Genomic DNA, 20045 nt, shown 5'->3' with positions numbered 1-20045 from the left:
AGGAGAAAAATTGCAGTGGAAATTTGTTAGAATGGAGGCGGTGGCAGTCCCTAGCTAGGAGGTGTGTCTCTTGCAATAGGCAGATGTCAGCCTTGGAACGCTCTAGAAGCAAGAGTACCGCCTTACGTTTCACTGGATTGTTCAAACCTCTCACATTGAGAGTGAGTACAACCAAGTCACCCATTGTTGTTCAACGAAGTAGTGACTAGTAGCATATCATCAGTCCGGCGCCCCAAACCCGCACTCGCAGACCCACCCACCTCCCAGCATTGCCGCCCTTTCCACCCCTGCTGCCTCATCTCTTCATTCAGCCCGTCGACCATGAACCACGAGTCCCCCCCTCCCCTTCGCCCAACCCCAAAGAACTCACCCAAGGATCCACCCCCCTCCCCCCCAACTGCCAACTATCATGGAGTGTCCAAAAGAAAGTCATAGTCGCTCATCCAGGGATGAAAAGTAGTAAAAGAAAATAAAGTAAGGTAGTCTTACTGGATTGTCCGGGAGCCTCTCTCCCGCCAACGGCCAGAAGGCCAGAGAGGACAAGTGAATCAGACGATGTCCTGAGGCGGTCATCCCGTGGGGCCCGAACTACCATCTGTGGCCGCAATTTCCGTCGCCGGAGGTTTCTTGACTCGTCTCCTGCGTCGCTGTTGGCTACATTGTGGCCTCCTCCCCTCGGTCTCCGGCATGGGCCCCTGGGCCTCCGTATCCTCTGTCGGTGTCTCGATGCCAAGCAGAGAGCAAGCTTCAGCCACCGATCGGAGTTGGTATTGCTTATTGTCCAGTCTGAAGATTAGACGGAAGGGGTGGCCCCAACTGTACAGAATACCCTTCTGCTGTAGGAAGGAGGTAACTGGCTTGAAGAGCCGGCGTTTGTGCAGCGTAAGCGCCGCCAAGTCCTGAAACAGCAATGGCGACGTGCCCTGAAATGCTATCGGATGTGACTGGCGCGCTTTGTGAAGAATTTCCTCCTTAGTGCGGTAATCCTGGCACACACCAGGATGTCGGGCGGTGGGGCCGTTGCCGCACGGGGCGGGCCAGTCCTGTGGGCCCTGTCAAGCTGCAGGGGTGAGTCTAAAGGCCTCCCCAGCCCGTGGTTGAAGAGTTCCTTGGCATAGCGAAATACATCTTGAGTAGCGTCAGATGTGGCCACATTGCGAATGCGTATGTTATGCCGCCTAGAGCGGTTTTCCAGGTCTTCCAGGTGAAGCTGCAGATCCACCTGTTGATCGTGTAGGCGAATGATCTCCTGTTGCTGAGTTGAGAGTTCCGTTCCCCCTCGCCGCCCTTGGTCTCCAAATCCGCCACCCGTTCGCCTATGCCGTCCATTTCGCGTCGCACCTCTCGAATCTCACTGGAGAACTCAGTCTTAAGGGTTTGGATGTCGTCTCTCAGGGTGGCGAAGGGGGACTCCAGGAAGGCCTTCGTAATGGGTTCCGCACCCTCCTCCAGGGCCTGTTCCGCGTTCTTCGGTGCGAGGGCCGTGGCGTCCTTCAGCTGAGGGGAGTGCGATTTAGCAAACATCTCCTTCACTGTCTTGCCTCGGGGCGGCCTACTCGTGGACATTCCTCCGTTGCGGGGGCCCAGGCGCCCCTTCCTCCGTGGCCCCCTGTCTGGTCGCTGTTCACTAGTCGCGGCGAGCTTGCCACCAACCGTTGGGCCCCCCATCGGGCTATTCTCTCTCAAAGACCCCTCCTCAAATCGTGGCGCAGGATCGTGGCACGTCTTTTCCGTCTCGAGCTCGGCTCCCAGCGGCAAGCCAGACGTAGAGCCCAAGCTGTGGGATCAGGACCCTTGAGGAGGAAGAAAGTTCGGGCCGCCTGGGAAGCTGGGTGCCGCTTTTATCCGCCGAGGGTCAGGGGCCGCTGGTTCCAGGACATGTGCCCCCCGGGCGGTGCCTAGGGCCAAACAGCTCCAGGTGAGGGCCCCTGATGCGCTCAACAGGCTTCCCCAATGAAGATCCTCGGGAGGCTCCGCTCGGTGCACAGGGAGGGAGGGGATGCCCCGGGACTGGGGCCCTCACGGGGGCCCAAACAGTTCAATATAGGCAGGGCGCAGCAGACCCCGGGCCGAAATGCCCGCTGGGAGGCTCGCTGCCCCACACACCCCCACACTGCTCCAGGGCCGCCTCGGCGCCCCCCGCCTGTCGTGCGCAGGGGCCGCGCTCACCTCCGTGGTCCTTGCGTGCTGCCGCCGCCATCCTCCGCTGTCTGCAGGGCTGACGCACTCGTCCTGTCGCCAGGGCAGTTTCTACCCCTCGTCCGTTCCCCCGGCAGCACCCGCAGGAGGCTCCGCACCTGGAACAGTAGCTTGCGGATGGGCCCCTTCTCAGGCCCGGCTGGGTACCTCCGCTCGGCTGCACCTTCCGTTGTACTTCGGCCTCGCTTTCAGGACGGAGGGGGGGATGGGCTCTCCACTCCTCCGGGCCATTGTTCCGTGGCACTTCCGTCCACGGCGCCCCACGAAGCTGCTTGCTGGTCCGCTCCGGCAGCCCAGACCAGTGAGTTCGGTCAGAAAAGGTGCCGGAACCGGTGCCTAATTCAGGCCGTTGGCAGGAGCTGTAGCGAGACGCATCCGCTGACTCCGCTATCTTGGCCACGCCTATTTGCTTCTTTTATTGGTAAAGTAAGTTTCAAGTGCATGAATGGTATGACTGAGAGAGCCAGGGTATAATAATTTGAAGTGTTTGCATCAGCGCTAATGTAGGACGAGAGTTATAGCAAAGATATGAAAGGGGTAGCAATAATAAATATGTGAAAGGGCAATAGTGACACCAAAATAAGCCACCTATTTATAAAACTGACATGGAAGAAATTCTAAAGGTTAACTTCTGAAATTGTAGCCGATGTTAAAATGTTTCTCGTTGTTGGCAGGATTCAAACCTGCACGGGGAGACCCCAATGGATTTCTAGTCCATCGCCTTAACCACTCCGCCACAACAACTGACTGTAAGTTTTGTGCAAATAATCTGTATGAAAGTTTTCAAGGTGTCCCACAGCAAATTCCTGGTATTCTGCAATGCACTTTTTAAAAATAATGTTTATTTCAGCAGGCACATTCTCTCCTAAAAACAAAAATTGCATGAGTATATCTCTAGTTTGGAAAAGGATAGGCTTTCATGCATACTTTCATGTGGCACTCAAGTTTTTGGGACCCTATTGCACTCTGTTTTCGTGCTGCTATTAGTCTATGGCCCATATTACAGAAGTCTACCATCTTTGAGTATTTGAGGCTCCTTTGTAAGTGCTTTATCTTTTTTCCTTGAAGAGCTATATAATAAAGGGGTCAGGGAAAGATTGCATTTATGGAACATAAAAGAAGGCACACTTGTCTCACCAAATGCCGTAGAGAAACCTGATGTTTTACTCATGTTATCCTTAGTTTGTTTTTGTTAGACCTTGCATTCTTAAGGTGGCCTCAACCCTACCTTATTGCTTTTCACCTACGCATTTTGCTGTATCTTTTTGTTGGCCTTAGGACTCTGATCACTTTATTGCTACTAATCAGTGCTGAAGTGCACGTGCTTCTTCCCTAATCATGTGTGTAATTGGAGTATACCTGACTGACAGATTTAATTTACTTGAAAGCCCCTTGTAAAGTGGTATACCATATACCCAGGGACTGATTGTGCCGCCCACAGAAGTAGCATTTCAAACCTGTCTCAAGCCTGCTACTGCAGTGCCTGTGCTGCAGTGTACTGCCACTTCGACTTGCCATTTAAAACTAATTTCCAAGCCTTAAACTCCAATTTTATTACATATAATTAACCCCTAAGGTAGGCCCTAGGTAGTCCTAGGGGCATCATGCTATGTAAGTAAAAGGTAAGACATGTACTGTGGTAGTTTGCATGTGCTGGTAGTACCAAACAGTCTATTACATTTTTCACTACTGTGAGGTCTGCCCCTCTCATAGGTTAGCATTGGGTATGCCCTTATACTTTTTGGGGGGTAATTCCATATCAGAGAGGAGAAGCTTTATTTATTTATTGATAAATCCTATTTACTGGTGAGGTTGGATTTAACTTTACTATTTTATAAATGCCATTTTTAGAGAGTGAGCATTTCTCTGCACTTACTGCTCTATTTGCCTGAAAACCTGTCTCCAATTGACGTCTGGATTGGGCTGCGAGACAGCTACATTTGTGCATTCCCTCTAGACAGCCACAACACAGGTCACTCAACTGCAACTGCATTCATCTGCATTCTGATTGGCATGGGGGAGAGCTCCATTCCCCCCACCGCAAATAGGTTCAAGAACGATAATTTATGTCAGTAGGTACAATATAGCTACATCTTATAATCATGTGTGTTTAAATAATTTATTTGTTAGATCGTTTAAATATTTTAAAGGATCTGTTTTTAATAGACATTTTACAAAAACAACTGGTACATTTGGTAATTCTGTAAAAGAAAAACCCAACTGCCGTGACATTGCCAACCACAATGCCGTGACTCGGATTCGAACGGAGGTTGCTGCGGCCACAACGTAGAGTACTAACCACTATACGATCACGGCAAGCTACTTGGGCTCAATAACATACAGTGACATGGAGAATTTATAATTCGGAACACTCAGGGAACTCCTGTGATAGGCTGAATGTGTTCATTGCTTCCTCATTCCTTATACAAAGGCTTTGTCTCCTCAGTGGTTAATAGGCTGAAACCATTTCCTGGCCGCCTGCTTGTGAACTGCCAGGAGTCAAAGATCACACATACACTTGTGGGCCTGTGATGGGACACCAATGCAGAGAAACACACCTGGCGCAGATCTTCTATTCTGTCTAGTAGACCTGCATCTCCCCTGTACCTCCTCAAGCCATCTGTATGTGAAGCAAGAAAGAGTTAAAGAGCGGTCCATCTACACTTTTATAGGGAGGATGCTGCCGTGAGCTCCTCCCAGCTAATCACACAAACAGCAGTAAAGCAAGATAACTACACAGTTAGGGGGGACTGCATGGTTAGGTTTTTGAGGAATTTTTGAAACTGACCTCAGTGACCCATGATCAGAGCTGTGGCTAATGACTGCGTGCCTAATTATGATGAAGCAAGCACCATGGCTCGTAGGGGCCCCACAACACGCTTTTCTTAGCTCATTGAATTAAAGTATAAACCTCTGCCATGTATGAGTGGTAAAGGCTTGTTAATTTGGTTGCTTTTCCAATTCACGTCTGACAACAAGATGAAGGACCATTGGGGCATCAGAAGCTTTGGAAAGTAGCCACCAACCGCAGAGAAAGAGAGAAAGAGGGAAAAGGCAGTATGAGGTGTGGAGAAAACAGCAGCAGGTACAAGGAGCTCAAATGAGATTAATGGCGCCTAAATAGAGCACGTAAAGGAACAGTTACAAATCTAAGAAAAGGGAAAGAAAGACTAGGAAAAAAACACGGAAAGAGCCTGTAGATAAAATTCTCTTCCTGGGACAGCAGGCTAAGAGAAATTACACAGGGAGCAGTTAAGCTTGTAACACGGGGAAAATAGAAAAGAAAATGCAGTTTTATGAAGTGTGTTTGCCTAATCCAGCAAGCACTTTTGTTTTATTTTTCTATTTGCTTCTTTTATTGGTAAAGTAAGTTTCAAGTGCATGAATGGTATGACTTTGAGAGCCAGGGTATAATAATTTGAAGTGTTTTCACCAGCGCTAATGTAGGACGAGAGTTATAGCAAAGATATGAAAGGGGTAGCGATAATAAATATGTGAAAGGGCAATAGTGACACCAAAATAAGCCACCTATTTATAAAACTGACATGGAAGAAATTCTAAAGGTTAACTTCTGAAATTGTAGCCGATGTTAAAAAGTTTCTTGTTGTTGGCAGGATTCGAACCTACGCGGGGGGACCCCAATGGATTTCTAGTCCATCTCCTTAACCACTCAGCCACAACAACTGACTGTAAGTTTTGTGCAAATAATATGTGTGAAAGTTTTCAAGGTGTCCCACAGCAAATTCCTGATATTCTGCAATGCACTTTTTAAAAATATTGTTTTTTTCAGCAGGCACATTCTCTCCTAAAAACAAAAATAAGGCTACATCTTATAATCATGTGTGTTTAAATAATTTGTCGTTAGATCGTTTAAATATTTTAAAGGATCTGTTTTTAATAGACATTTTACAAAAACAACTGGTACATTTGGTAATTCTGTAAAAGAAAAACCCAACTGCCATGACATTGCCAACCACAATGCCGTGACTCGGATTCGAACCGAGGTTGCTGCGGCCACAACGCAGAGTACTAACCACTATACGATCACGGCAAGCTACTTGGGCTCAACAACATACAGTGACATGGAGAATTTATAATTTGGAACACTCAGGGAACTCCTGTGATAGGCTGAATGTGTTCATTGCTTCCTCATTCCTTATACAAAGGCTTTGTCTCCTCAGTGGTTGATAGGCTGAAACCGTTTCCTGGCCGCCTGCTTGTGAACTGCCAGAAGACAAAGATCACACATACACTTGTGGGCCTGTGATGGGACACCAATGCAGAGCATCACACCTGGCGCAGATCTTCTATTCTGTCTATTAGACCTGCATCTCCCCTGTACCTCCTCAAGCCATCTGTATGTGTAGCAAGAAAAAGTTAAGGAGCGGTCCATCTACACTTTTCTAGGGAGGATGCTGCCGTGAGCTCCTACCAGCTAATCACACAAACAGCAGTAAAGCAAGATAACTACACAGTTAGGGGGGACTGCATGGTTAGGTTTTTGAGGAATTATTGAAACTGACCTCAGTGACCCATGATCAGAGCTGTGGCTAATATCTGCGTGCCCAATTATGATGAAGCAAGGACAATGGCTCGTAGGGGCCCCACAACACGCTTTTCTTAGCTCATTGAATTAAAGTATAAACCTCTGCCATGTATGAGTGGTAAAGGCTTGTTAATTTGGTTTCTTTTCCAATTCACGTCTGACAACAAGATGAAGGAACATTGGGGCATCAGAAGCTTTGGAAAGTAGCCACCAACCTCAGAGAAAGAGAGAAAGAGGGAAAAGGCAGTATGAGGTGTGGAGAAAACAGCAGCAGGTACAAGGAGCTCAAATGAGATTAATGGCGCCTAAATAGAGCACATAAAGGAACAGTTACAAATCTAAGAAAAGGGAAAGAAAGACTAGGAAAAAAACACGGAAAGAGCCTGTAGATAAAATTCTCTTCCTGGGACAGCAGGCTAAGAGAAATTACACAGGGAGCAGTTAAGCTTGTAACACGGGGAGAATAGAAAAGAAAATGCAGTTTTATGAATTGTGTTTGGTAATCCAGCAAGCACTTTTGTTTTATTTTTCTATTTGCTTCTTTTATTGGTAAAGTAAGTTTCAAGTGCATGAATGGTATGACTGAGAGAGCCAGAGTATAATAATTTGAAGTGTTTGCACCAGCGCTAATGTAGGACGAGAGTTATAGCAAAGATATGAAAGGGGTAGCGATAATAAATATGTGAAAGGGCAATAGTGACACCAAAATAAGCCACCTATTTATAAAACTGACATGGAAGAAATTCTAAAGGTTAACTTCTGAAATTGTAGCCGATGTTAAAAAGTTTCTCGTTGTTGGCAGGATTCGAACCTGCGCGGGGAGACCCCAGCGGATTTCTAGTCCATCGCCTTAACCACTCGGCCACAACAACTGACTGTAAGATTTGTGCAAATAATCTGTATGAAAGTTTTCAAGGTGTCCCACAGCAAATTCCTGGTATTCTGCAATGCACTTTTTAAAAATAATGTTTATTTCAGCAGGCACATTCTCTCCTAAAAACAAAAATTGCATGAGTATATCTCTAGTTTGGAAAAGGATAGGCTTTCATGCATACTTTCATGTGGCACTCAAGTTTTTGGGACCCTATTGCACTCTGTTTTCGTGCTGCTATTAGTCTATGGCCCATATTACAGAAGTCTACCATCTTTGAGTATTTGAGGCTCCTTTGTAAGTGCTTTATCTTTTTTCCTTGAAGAGCTATATAATAAAGGGGTCAGGGAAAGATTGCATTTGTGGCAGATAAAAGAATCCACACTTGTCTCACCAAATGCCGTAGAGAAACCTGATGTTTTACTCATGTTATCCTTAGTTTGTTTTTGTTAGACCTTGCATTCTTAAGGTGGCCTCAACCCTACCTTATTGCTTTTCACCTACGCATTTTGCTGTATCTTTTTGTTGGCCTTAGGACTCTGATCACTTTATCGCTACTAATCAGTGCTGAAGTGCATGTGCTTCTTCCCTAATCATGTGTGTAATTGGAGTATACCTGACTGACAGATTTAATTGACTTGAAAGCCCCTTGTAAAGTGGTATACCATATACCCAGGGACTGATTGTGCTGCCCAAAGAAGGAGCATTTCAAACCTGTCTCAAGCCTGCTACTGCAGTGCCTGTGCTGCAGTGTACTGCCACTTCGACTTGCCATTTAAAACTACTTGCCAAGCCTTAAACTCCAATTTTATTACATATAATTAACCCCTAAGGTAGGCCCTAGGTAGTCCTAGGGGCATCATGCTATGTAAGTAAAAGGTAAGACATGTACTGTGGTAGTTTGCATGTCCTGGTAGTACCAAACAGTCTATTACATTTTTCACTACAGTGAGGTCTACCCCTCTCATAGGTAAGCATTGGGTATTCCCTTATACTTTTTGGGGGGTAATTCCATATCAGAGAGGAGAAGCTTTATTTATTTATTGATAAATCCTATTTACTGGTGAGGTTGGATTTAACTTTACTATTTTATAAATGCCATTTTTAGAGAGTGAGCATTTCTCTGCACTTACTGCTCTATTTGCCTGAAAACCTGTCTCCAATTGACGTCTGGATTGGGCTGCGAGACAGCTACATTTGTGCATTCCCTCTAGACAGCCACAACACAGGACACTCAACTGCAACTGCATTCTGATTGGCATGGGGGAGAGCTCCATTCCCCCCACCGCAAATAGTTTCAAGAACGATAATTTATGTCAGTAGTTACAATATAGCTACATCTTATAATCATGTGTGTTTAAATTATTTTGTTGTTAGATCGTTTAAATATTTTAAAGGATCTGTTTTTAATAGACATTTTACAAAAACAACTGGTACATTTGGTAATTCTGTAAAAGAAAAACCCAACTGCCGTGACATTGCCAACCACAATGCCGTGACTCGGATTCGAACCGAGGTTGCTGCGGCCACAACGCAGAGTACTAACCACTATACGATCACGGCGAGCTACTTGGGCTCAATAACATACAGTGACATGGAGAATTTATCATTTGGAACACTCAGGGAACTCCTGTGATAGGCTGAATGTGTTCATTGCTTCCTCATTCCTTATACAAAGGCTTTGTCTCCTCAGTGGTTGATAGGCTGAAACCGTTTCCTGGCCGCCTGCTTGTGAACTGCCAGAAGTCAAAGATCACACATACACTTGTGGGCCTGTGATGGGACACCAATGCAGAGAAACACACCTGGCGCAGATCTTCTATTCTGTCTATTAGACCTGCATCTCCCCAGTACCTCCTCAAGCCATCTGTATGTGAAGCAAGAAAAAGTTAAGGAGCGGTCCATCTACACTTTTATAGGGAGGATGCTGCCGTGAGCTCCTCCCAGCTAATCACACAAACAGCAGTAAAGCAAGATAACTACACAGTTAGGGGGGACTGCATGGTTAGGTTTTTGAGGAATTATTGAAAGTGACCTCAGTGACCCATGATCAGAGCTGTGGCTAATGACTGCGTGCCCAATTATGATGAAGCAAGCACCATGGCTCGTAGGGGCCCCACAACATGCTTTTCTTAGCTCATTGAATTAAAGTATAATCCTCTGCCATGTATGAGTGGTAAAGGCTTGTTAATTTGGTTGCTTTTCCAATTCACGTCTGACAACAAGATGAAGGAACACTGGGACATCAGAAGCTTTGGAAAGTAGCCACCAACCTCAGAGAAAGAGAGAAAGAGGGAAAAGGCAGTATGAGGTGTGGAGAAAACAGCAGCAGGTACAAGGAGCTCAAATGAGATTAATGGCGCCTAAATAGAGCACATAAAGGAACAGTTACAAATCTAAGAAAAGGGAAAGAAAGACTAGGAAAAAAACACGGAAAGAGCCTGAAGATAAAATTCTCTTCCTGGGACAGCAGGCTAAGAGAAATTACACAGGGAGCAGTTAAGCTTGTAACACGGGGAGAATAGAAAAGAAAATGCAGTTTTATGAAGTGTGTTTGCCTAATCCAGCAAGCACTTTTGTTTTATTTTTCTATTTGCTTCTTTTATTGGTAAAGTAAGTTTCAAGTGCATGAATGGTATGACTGAGAGAGCCAGGGTATAATAATTTGAAGTGTTTGCACCAGCGCTAATGTAGGACGAGAGTTATAGCAAAGATATGAAAGGGGTAGCGATAATAAATATGTGAAAGGGCAATAGTGACACCAAAATAAGCCACCTATTTATAAATCTGACATGGAAGAAATTCTAAAGGTTAACTTCTGAAATTGTAGCCGATGTTAAAAAGTTTCTCGTTGTTGGCAGGATTCGAACCTGCGCGGGGAGACCCCAATGGATTTCTAGTCCATCGCCTTAAAAACTCGGACACAACAACTGACTGTAAGTTTTGTGCAAATAATCTGTATGAAAGTTTTCAAGGTGTCCCACAGCAAATTCCTGGTATTCTGCAATGCACTTTTTAAAAATAATGTTTATTTCAGCAGGCACATTCTCTCCTAAAAACAAAAATTGCATGAGTATATCTATAGTTTGGAAAAGGATAGGCTTTCATGCATACTCTCATGTGGCACTCAAGTTTTTGGGACCCTATTGCACTCTGTTTTCGTGCTGCTTTTAGTCTATGGCCCATATTACAGAAGTTTACCATCTTTGAGTATTTGAGGCTCCTTTGTAAGTGCTTTATCTTTTTTACTTGAAGAGCTATATAATAAAGGGGTCAGGGAAAGATTGCATTTATGGAAGATAAAAGAAGGCACACTTGTCTCACCAAATGCCATAGAGAAACCTGATGTTTTACTCATGTTATCCTTAGTTTGTTTTTGTTAGACCTTGCATTCTTAAGGTGGCCTCAACCCTACCTTATTGCTTTTCACCTACGCATTTTGCTGTATCTTTTTGTTGGCCTTAGGACTCTGATCACTTTATCGCTACTAATCAGTGCTGAAGTGCACGTGCTTCTTCCCTAATCATGTGTGTAAATGGAGTATACCTGACTGACAGATTTAATTGACTTGAAAGCCCCTTGTAAAGTGGTATACCATATACCCAGGGACTGATTGTGCCGCCCAAAGAAGTAGCATTTCAAACCTGTCTCAAGCCTGCTACTGCAGTGCCTGTGCTGCAGTGTACTGCCACTTCGACTTGCCATTTAAAACTACTTGCCAAGCCTTAAACTCCAATTTTATTACATATAATTAACCTCTAAAGTAGGCCCTAGGTAGTCCTAGGGGCATCATGCTATGTAAGTAAAAGGTAAGACATGTACTGTGGTAGTTTGCATGTCCTGGTAGTACCAAACAGTCTATTACATTTTTCACTACAGTGAGGTCTGCCCCTCTCATAGGTTAGCATTGGGTATTCCCTTATACTTTTTGGGGGGTAATTCCATATCAGAGAGGAGAAGCTTTATTTATTTATTGATAAATCCTATTTACTGGTGAGGTTGGATTTAACTTTACTATTTTATAAATTCCATTTTTAGAGAGTGAGCATTTCTCTGCACTTACTGCTCTATTTGCCTGAAAACCTGTCTCCAATTGACCTCTGGATTGGGCTGCGAGACAGCTACATTTGTGCATTCCCTCTAGACAGCCACAACACAGGTCACTCAACTGCAACTGCATTCATCTGCATTCTGATTGGCATGGGGGAGAGCTCCATTTCCCCACCGCAAATAGGTTCAAGAACGATAATTTATGTCAGTAGGTACAATATAGCTACATCTTATAATCATGTGTGTTTAAAGAATTTGTCGTTAGATCGTTTAAATATTTTAAAGTATCTGTTTTTAATAGACATTTTACAAAAACAACTGGTACATTTGGTAATTCTGTAAAAGAAAAACCCAACTGCCGTGACATTGCCAACCACAATGCCGTGACTCAGATTCGAACCGAGGTTGCTGCGGCCACAACGCAGAGTACTAACCACTATACGATCACGGCAAGCTACTTGGGCTCAATAACATACAGTGACATAGAGAATTTATAATTTGGAACACTCAGGGAACTCCTGTGATAGGCTGAATGTGTTCATTGCTTCCTCATTCGTTATACAAAGGCTTTGTCTCCTCCGTGGTTGATAGGCTGAAACTGTTTCCTGGCCGCCTGCTTGTGAACTGCCAGGAGTCAAAGATCACACATACACTTGTGGGCCTGTGATGGGACACCAATGCAGAGAAACACACCTGGCGCAGATCTTCTATTCTGTCTAGTAGACCTGCATCTCCCCTGTACCTCCTCAAGCCATCTGTATGTGAAGCAAGAAAGAGTTAAGGAGCGGTCCATCTACACTTTTATAGGGAGGATGCTGCCGTGAGCTCCTCCCAGCTAATCACACAAACAGCAGTAAAGCAAGATAACTACACAGTTAGGGGGGACTGCATGGTTAGGTTTTTGAGGAATTATTGAAAGTGACCTCAGTGACCCATGATCAGAGCTGTGGCTAATGACTGCGTGCCCACTTATGATGAAGCAAGCACCATGGCTCGTAGGGGCCCCACAACATGCTTTTCTTAGCTCATTGAATTAAAGTATAATCCTCTGCCATGTATGAGTGGTAAAGGCTTGTTAATTTGGTTGCTTTTCCAATTCACGTCTGACAACAAGATGAAGGATCACTGGGACATCAGAAGCTTTGGAAAGTAGCCACCAACCTCAGAGAAAGAGAGAAAGAGGGAAAAGGCAGTATGAGGTGTGGAGAAAACAGCAGCAGGTACAAGGAGCTCAAATGAGATTAATGGCGCCTAAATAGAGCACATAAAGGAACAGTTACAAATCTAAGAAAAGGGAAAGAAAGACTAGGAAAAAAACACGGAAAGAGCCTCAAGATAAAATTCTCTTCCTGGGACAGCAGGCTAAGAGAAATTACACAGGGAGCAGTTAAGCTTGTAACACGGGGAGAATAGAAAAGAAAATGCAGTTTTATGAAGTGTGTTTGCCTAATCCAGCAAGCACTTTTGTTTTATTTTTCTATTTGCTTCTTTTATTGGTAAAGTAAGTTTCAAGTGCATGAATGGTATGACTGAGAGAGCCAGGGTATAATAATTTGAAGTGTTTGCACCAGCGCTAATGTAGGACGAGAGTTATAGCAAAGATATGAAAGGGGTAGCGATAATAAATATGTGAAAGGGCAATAGTGACACCAAAATAAGCCACCTATTTATAAAACTGACATGGAAGAAATTCTAAAGGTTAACTTCTGAAATTGTAGCCGATGTTAAAAAGTTTCTCGTTGTTGGCAGGATTCTAACCTGCGCGGGGAGACCCCAATGGATTTCTAGTCCATCGCCTTAAACACTCGGCCACAACAACTGACTGTAAGTTTTTTGCAAATAATCTGTATGAAAGTTTTTAAGGTGTCCCACAGCAAATTCCTGGTATTCTGCAATGCACTTTTTAAAAATAATGTTTATTTCAGCAGGCACATTCTCTCCTAAAAACAAAAATTGCATGAGTATATCTCTAGTTTGGAAAAGGATAGGCTTTCATGCATACTTTCATGTGGCACTCAAGTTTTTGGGACCCTATTGCACTCTGTTTTCGTGCTGCTTTTAGTCTATGGCCCATATTACAGAAGTTTACCATCTTTGAGTATTTGAGGCTCCTTTGTAAGTGCTTTATCTTTTTTACTTGAAGAGCTATATAATAAAGGGGTCAGGGAAAGATTGCATTTATGGAAGATAAAAGAAGGCACACTTGTCTCACCAAATGCCGTAGAGAAACCTGATGTTTTACTCATGTTATCCTTAGTTTGTTTTTGTTAGACCTTGCATTCTTAAGGTTGCCTCAACCCTACCTTATTGCTTTACACCTACGCATTTTGCTGTTGCTTTTTGTTGGCCTTAGGACTCTGATCACTTTATCGCTACTAATCAGTGCTGAAGTGCACGTGCTTCTTCCCTAATCATGTGTGTAATTGGAGTATACCTGACTGATTGTGCCGCCCAAAAAAGTATCATTTCAAACCTGTCTCAAGCCTGCTACTGCAGTGCCTGTGCTGCAGTGTACTGCCACTTCGACTTGCCATTTAAAACTACTTGCCAAGCCTTAAACTCCAATTTTATTACATATATTTAACCCCTAAAGTAGGCCCTAGGTAGTCCTAGGGGCATCATGCTATGTAAGTAAAAGGTAAGACATGTACTGTGGTAGTTTGCATGTCCTGGTAGTACCAAACAGTCTATTACATTTTTCACTACAGTGAGGTCTGCCCCTCTCATAGGTTAGCATTGGGTATTCCCTTATACTTTTTGGGGGGTAATTCCATATCAGAGAGGAGAAGCTTTATTTATTTATTGATAAATCCTATTTACTGGTGAGGTTGGATTTAACTTTACTATTTTATAAATTCCATTTTTAGAGAGTGAGCATTTCTCTGCACTTACTGCTCTATTTGCCTGAAAACCTGTCTCCAATTGACGTCTGGATTGGGCTTCGAGACAGCTACATTTGTGCATTCCCTCTAGACAGCCACAACACAGGTCACTCAACTGCAACTGCATTCTGATTGGCATGGGGGAGAGCTCCATTTCCCCCACCGCAAATAGGTTCAAGAACGATAATTTATGTCAGTAGGTACAATATAGCTACATCTTATAATCATGTGTGTTTAAAGAATTTGTCGTTAGATCGTTTAAATATTTTAAAGGATCTGTTTTTAATAGACATTTTACAAAAACAACTGGTACATTTGGTAATTCTGTAAAAGAAAAACCCAACTGCCGTGACATTGCCAACCACAATGCCGTGACTCGGATTCGAACCGAGGTTGCTGCGGCCACAACGCAGAGTACTAACCACAATACGATCGCGGCGAGCTACTTGGGCTCAATAACATACAGTGACATGGAGAATTTATAATTCTGAACACTCAGGGAACTCCTGTGATAGGTTGAATGTGTTAATTGCTTCCTCATTCCTTATACAAAAGCTTTGTCTCCTCAGTGGTTGATAGGCTGAAACCGTTTCCTGGCCGCCTGCTTGTGAACTGCCAGGAGTCAAAGATCACACATACACTTGTGGGCCTGTGATGGGACACCAATGCAGAGAAACACACCTGGCACAGATCTTCTATTCTGTCTAGTAGACCTGCATCTCCCCTGTACCTCCTGAAGCCATCTGTATGTGAAGCAAGAAAGAGTTAAGGAGCGGTCCATCTACACTTTTATAGGGAGGATGCTGCCGTGAGCTCCTCCCAGCTAATCACACAAACAGCAGTAAAGCAAGATAACTACACAGTTAGGGGGGACTGCATGGTTAGGTTTTTGAGGAATTATTGAAACTGACTTCAGTGACCCATGATCAAAGCTGTGGCTAATGACTGCGTGCCTAATTATGATGAAGCAAGCACCAAGGCTCGTAAGGGCCCCACAACACGCTTTTCTTAGCTCATTGAATTAAAGTATAAACCTCTGCCATGTATGAGTGGTAAAGGCTTGTTAATTTGGTTGCTTTTCCAATTAACGTCTGTGTGAGACTTGGCCCTTTCCCCAAAATTTTTCGCCTTTTTATTTCCCTTTTAAATCAGAATGCCCTCATGGTAACAACAATGTATAGGCCTTGTGTAGTGAGGAAAGCCCTGTGTACTGTGAAACTGATGTTAAGATGCAGGTGTCTTATACCCCTAACATGGCTGCCACTGACCACTGCTGCTGCAGCGGGGTTTAGTGGGCGCATTCTAGTGGCTAGGGCCTGGCTGGAACCCTCCAAACAATGTATCAACTTAGCCTGCCAGCCTGCCCACAGGTAGAATGGTGGAACCTCCTAGAACCCCCTGGAACCTTCTGGAACAGGTGAGGTGACACCAACTGCCACTGCCAACTGTCAACTGGCACTGTATGAGGAAAGGAAGGTAAACTTTCCTGTCAGAGGGACTAAGGGGAGACCTGGGGAAGTACCTACGCAGGAGGATAGGCAGTGGGGGTCAGGGCAGGGTCTTATGATGCTGGAATGACAGGGCCTAGTGTGCTGCTTTACAAGTATTGAGGCATCCTCACTGACCTAACCCCGTGGCAGGGAACCCCCAGGGACCACTTGAAGGGATTGGCTGAGAAGAACTTGGAACACCAGCCACCAAACTATTCCCCCCTTCAAGGAACAAGAAACCAAGCAACAAAACTAAGGGCGCAAGAAACATCACGCCAACAAGAAACTAAGCTTCTATTTACAAGGGCGCAAGAAACATCACGCCAACAAGAAACTAAGCCTCTATTTACAAGGGCGCAAGAAACCTAAAGAGCTAAGAAGAAATAAATCATCACAGGACTTTTGAAGAAGCAAACCGGTATTGGCGCGGTACTGACCCTGCGTTTCCTGATGTCACCTGGGGTCTCCCTTGCTAACCTGCTACTGGGGTGTCACCTGTCCTGTATATCTAGCGCTGCCCTTGCTGACCCTGTGAAGAGCGCTGAAGTAATGGAGGGGGGTGCTGCCTTCTGAAGCGCTATATTTGCCTGAACTGCAGCACCCTGAACTGAATGGTATTAGACCTGCTGGTCTTGCCCCCACCTTGTGTGGGCCAAAGCGCTATAGCCCTGCACCCTGCTGTCTGTGAAGCGCTAGAATCCTGGGCGTGATTCCTGCCTGAAGCGCTATATTCTGTGGTGCCCTTCAGCAGCGCTACCTGGAATGAACTGTCTGCCGAGCGCTACCTCTGCTGTGAATTGCCTGCTATATCGTAGCGCTGTGAATCCTGAAAAGCGCTATCCCCCTGAAGTGCTGTGTCACCAAGAACTTCTGTGGCTCTAGAAGTTGCTGCCTTCTGAAGCGCTGACTCCCTGCTCCCCCAACGCTCCTTTGCTGTCCCTGTGAAGAGTGCTGAGGTACTGAAGGGGGTTGCTGCCTTGTGAAGTGCTGTACCTGCAGGGTGCTATTATCTAAACCTGATTGCCTGCTGAAGCGCTGTCCCCAGCATTGCCTGTGGCCAAGCGCTGTCATGTGAGGAACTGAGGTAGTGCCCAGGGAAGCGCTGTAATTTCACTCCGAACGCTTTCTTGAATGTCCCATAGAAGCGCTGTAATTGTGCCTCCAAGCGCTCTCTTGTAGGCCCCAGAGAAACGCTGTATTTTTGACCTTAAGTGCCCACGTGTTGGCCCCTATGTGCCTCTAGTGACGTGGAGGCCATTAAGTTACTGTTTATGCCTGAGGACAGGCTTGCCATTCATTAACTGTTTGGGCCCTGGTTCCGGCGTAGGCCTAAAGACATACTGAGATCACCTGCGATGGCTTAGCCCTGCATAGGGGAGTCCAAGGCATAGTAAAGTGCTCATTGAGAATGCTTTACTGAATTGCTTAGTGAAATGTTCACCTTAATTAACAGAAATGTTTTACTAATCTAAAGCAAGGCCTGTGCTTGCTTAATGAGATGTTGCTCTCTAGCAATGAGTAATGTTCTATTTATAAGTTACTTAATGAAATGCCTATGCCTGATTCCTTCCCTGTAATGTTTACTCCTGATTAGGGGGATGTTACCTATGATTGGGGAAGAGTTTTGAAGTGGTTATTCCTGCTTGGAACCAGGATTATTCTGAACTATAGAAGTTTTATTACACCCCTGCCCCAGTGTTATAACCTCTACTTATTTACAGGATTACTCTTGGGTGCTAAAAGGTTTATGCCTGCTTAATGTAGGAATTAGAATGTTGATCCTGGCCTGGGGGTGGAAACGCCAACAGCTGCATAATGAACTGTGTCTGCTGACTAATGAAACATTTATTCATGTTGGTTGAAAGGTGGAGCACATGCCCACAGTTATGGAGTGAGGTGCTCCTTGCTTTAAAAGAAATGTTTACATTTACTAAAAGGCTTTACATGCATAAACCAAGTCTTCTAAGCTCAGGCTTGCCTGTTAAAAATGGTTATCTCTGCCTTGAAGAGTTGTTAACTGTTGATTGCTGAGTAGGGGAACGTTAATGCTATAAGGATATAGTTACACTGCCTAATGAGATGTTTTATCCGCAGTGGTGTGTTTTTATTCCTGCCATAGGAGTTTCATTCCTGCCTAAGGAAATGGTTAATGAAATGTTTTACCCTCAGTGAAGTGTTTTACTTCTGCTAAACTGATTATCTCTATTGCAGGAAATGTTTTACCTGTAAGCTCCTGATTAATAGGGGGAAGGCCCTGCCTGTTCAGGCATCAGGTAATAGGATGGTGTGTGATGCCTAAAGAAATACTTTATGCCTAATGAAAGGTGTTGACCTCATTTGAGGCAATGTTTACTCCTGCCCAGGGAAGGGTCTCATATCCCTGCTATAACAGAGATCTACTTACACCTGCTCAATGTAGGGATTTCTACTTCCCTGATGGAATGTTGGTGTAGCCCTGATACAGTTAAACCTGCACAAGGGGATGGTTACCTAGATTGCAATGTTTTCTCCTAGTTAGTGCTGGCTAATGCAATGGTTAGCTGGGCCCAATGAGAAGTTCTCCCAAAGGGATGCCCAACCTTGTTATATGGAATAATTATTCTTAATGAAATGTTTAATTCCTATTACAGGAGGAGAGTTACGTCCACATACTTTTGTGGCAAATGAAATGTTTCATATTTAAGGAAATGTTTGAACTACACTTAACAAATTGTTTATTCCTACAGCGGGGAGATGTTTCTGTTATGGAACTGTCCCTTTGTTTACCTGAGGAAATGGATATTGATGCTTAATGCAGTGTGGTTCTTATGACTTTGAGTTGTATTCCTTTCAGGTACTGACCAAGAAGCAAGGCGTAGGTCGGGCCTGTGTCCCACTAAAAATGTATTTAACTATTTATTGATCCAATATTTAATATTTATTGCAGAACGGATATTTATTCATCTAATATTGATCGCAAGTTTTGAGACACATGTATTTTAAATGAATTTATGATTTCCCTGATCCTGCTCTATCTATCTGATTATTTATCTTAATACAAATCACTTGTTTTTATACAAGCTCTGGAGTGGAGTCATTTATTGCGTGCCCAGGTTTCTGTCTTAGTGTGAGTGTGTGCTGCATGATCGCTTAACACATGTGCTTTCGGATGCCTACCCGCTCGTGCCATGCTACCCTAGGGGACTGGTGACCCCAGTTCCAACAGTCTGACAACAAGATGAAGGAACATTGGGGCATCAGAAGCTTTGGAAAGTAGCCACCAACCTCAGAGAAAGAGAGAAAGAGGGAAAAGGCAGTATGAGGTGTGGAGAAAACAGCAGCAGGTACAAGGAGCTCAAATGAGATTAATGGCGCCTAAATAGAGCACGTAAAGGAACAGTTACAAATCAAGGAAAAGGGAAAGAAAGACTAGGAAAAAAACACGGAAAGAGCCTGTAGATAAAATTCTCTTCCTGGGACAGCAGGCTAAGAGAAATTACACAGGGAGCAGTTAGGCTTGTAACACGGGGAGAATAGAAAAGAAAATGCAGTTTTATGAAGTGTGTTTACCTAATCCAGCAAGCACTTTTGTTTTATTTTTCTATTTGCTTCTTTTATTGGTAAAGTAAGTGTCAAGTGCATGAATTGTATGACTGAGAGAGCCAGGGTATAATAATTTGAAGTGTTTGCACCAGCGCTAATGTAGGACGAGAGTTATAGCAAAGATATGAAAGGGGTAGCGATAATAAATATGTGAAAGGGCAATAGTGACACCAAAATAAGCCACCTATTTATAAAACTGACATGGAAGAAATTCTAAAGGTTAACTTCTGAAATTGTAGCCGATGTAAAAAAGGTTCTCGTTGTTGGCAGGATTCGAACCTGCGCGGGGAGACCCCAATGGATTTCTAGTCCATCGCCTTAACTACTCAGCCACAACAACTGACTGTAAGTTTTGTGCAAATAATCTATCTGTATGAAAGTTTTCAAGGTGTCCCACAGCAAATTCCTGATATTCTGCAATGCAC

General features: G+C 44.3%; 8 non-coding genes across 8 annotated transcripts; all 8 read right to left on the bottom strand.

The window, feature by feature from the left end:
- Nucleotides 1-2861: 2861 nt before the first annotated feature.
- On the bottom strand, nucleotides 2862-2943 carry TRNAS-AGA (transfer RNA serine (anticodon AGA)). Its single transcript has one exon. It is a non-coding gene; the product is annotated as a tRNA-Ser (tRNA).
- A 2858-nt stretch (nucleotides 2944-5801) lies between these two features.
- TRNAS-AGA (transfer RNA serine (anticodon AGA)) lies at nucleotides 5802-5883 on the bottom strand. The gene has a single exon. It is a non-coding gene; the product is annotated as a tRNA-Ser (tRNA).
- A 295-nt stretch (nucleotides 5884-6178) lies between these two features.
- On the bottom strand, nucleotides 6179-6250 carry TRNAH-GUG (transfer RNA histidin (anticodon GUG)). Its single transcript has one exon. It is a non-coding gene; the product is annotated as a tRNA-His (tRNA).
- A 1285-nt stretch (nucleotides 6251-7535) lies between these two features.
- Nucleotides 7536-7617, bottom strand: TRNAS-AGA (transfer RNA serine (anticodon AGA)). The gene has a single exon. It is a non-coding gene; the product is annotated as a tRNA-Ser (tRNA).
- A 1490-nt stretch (nucleotides 7618-9107) lies between these two features.
- TRNAH-GUG (transfer RNA histidin (anticodon GUG)) lies at nucleotides 9108-9179 on the bottom strand. The gene has a single exon. It is a non-coding gene; the product is annotated as a tRNA-His (tRNA).
- Nucleotides 9180-10465: 1286 nt separating this feature from the next.
- TRNAS-AGA (transfer RNA serine (anticodon AGA)) lies at nucleotides 10466-10547 on the bottom strand. Its single transcript has one exon. It is a non-coding gene; the product is annotated as a tRNA-Ser (tRNA).
- Nucleotides 10548-13403: 2856 nt separating this feature from the next.
- Nucleotides 13404-13485, bottom strand: TRNAS-AGA (transfer RNA serine (anticodon AGA)). Its single transcript has one exon. It is a non-coding gene; the product is annotated as a tRNA-Ser (tRNA).
- A 6393-nt stretch (nucleotides 13486-19878) lies between these two features.
- On the bottom strand, nucleotides 19879-19960 carry TRNAS-AGA (transfer RNA serine (anticodon AGA)). The gene has a single exon. It is a non-coding gene; the product is annotated as a tRNA-Ser (tRNA).
- Between the last annotated feature and the right edge of the window lie 85 nt (nucleotides 19961-20045).

The sequence above is a fragment of the Lissotriton helveticus genome, chromosome 12 (assembly GCF_964261635.1).
Source record: "Lissotriton helveticus chromosome 12, aLisHel1.1, whole genome shotgun sequence".
Classification (NCBI taxonomy): Eukaryota; Metazoa; Chordata; class Amphibia; order Caudata; family Salamandridae; genus Lissotriton; species Lissotriton helveticus.
The sequence above is the reverse complement of the archived record's forward strand: the minus strand, read 5'-3'. Positions and strand labels throughout refer to the sequence as shown.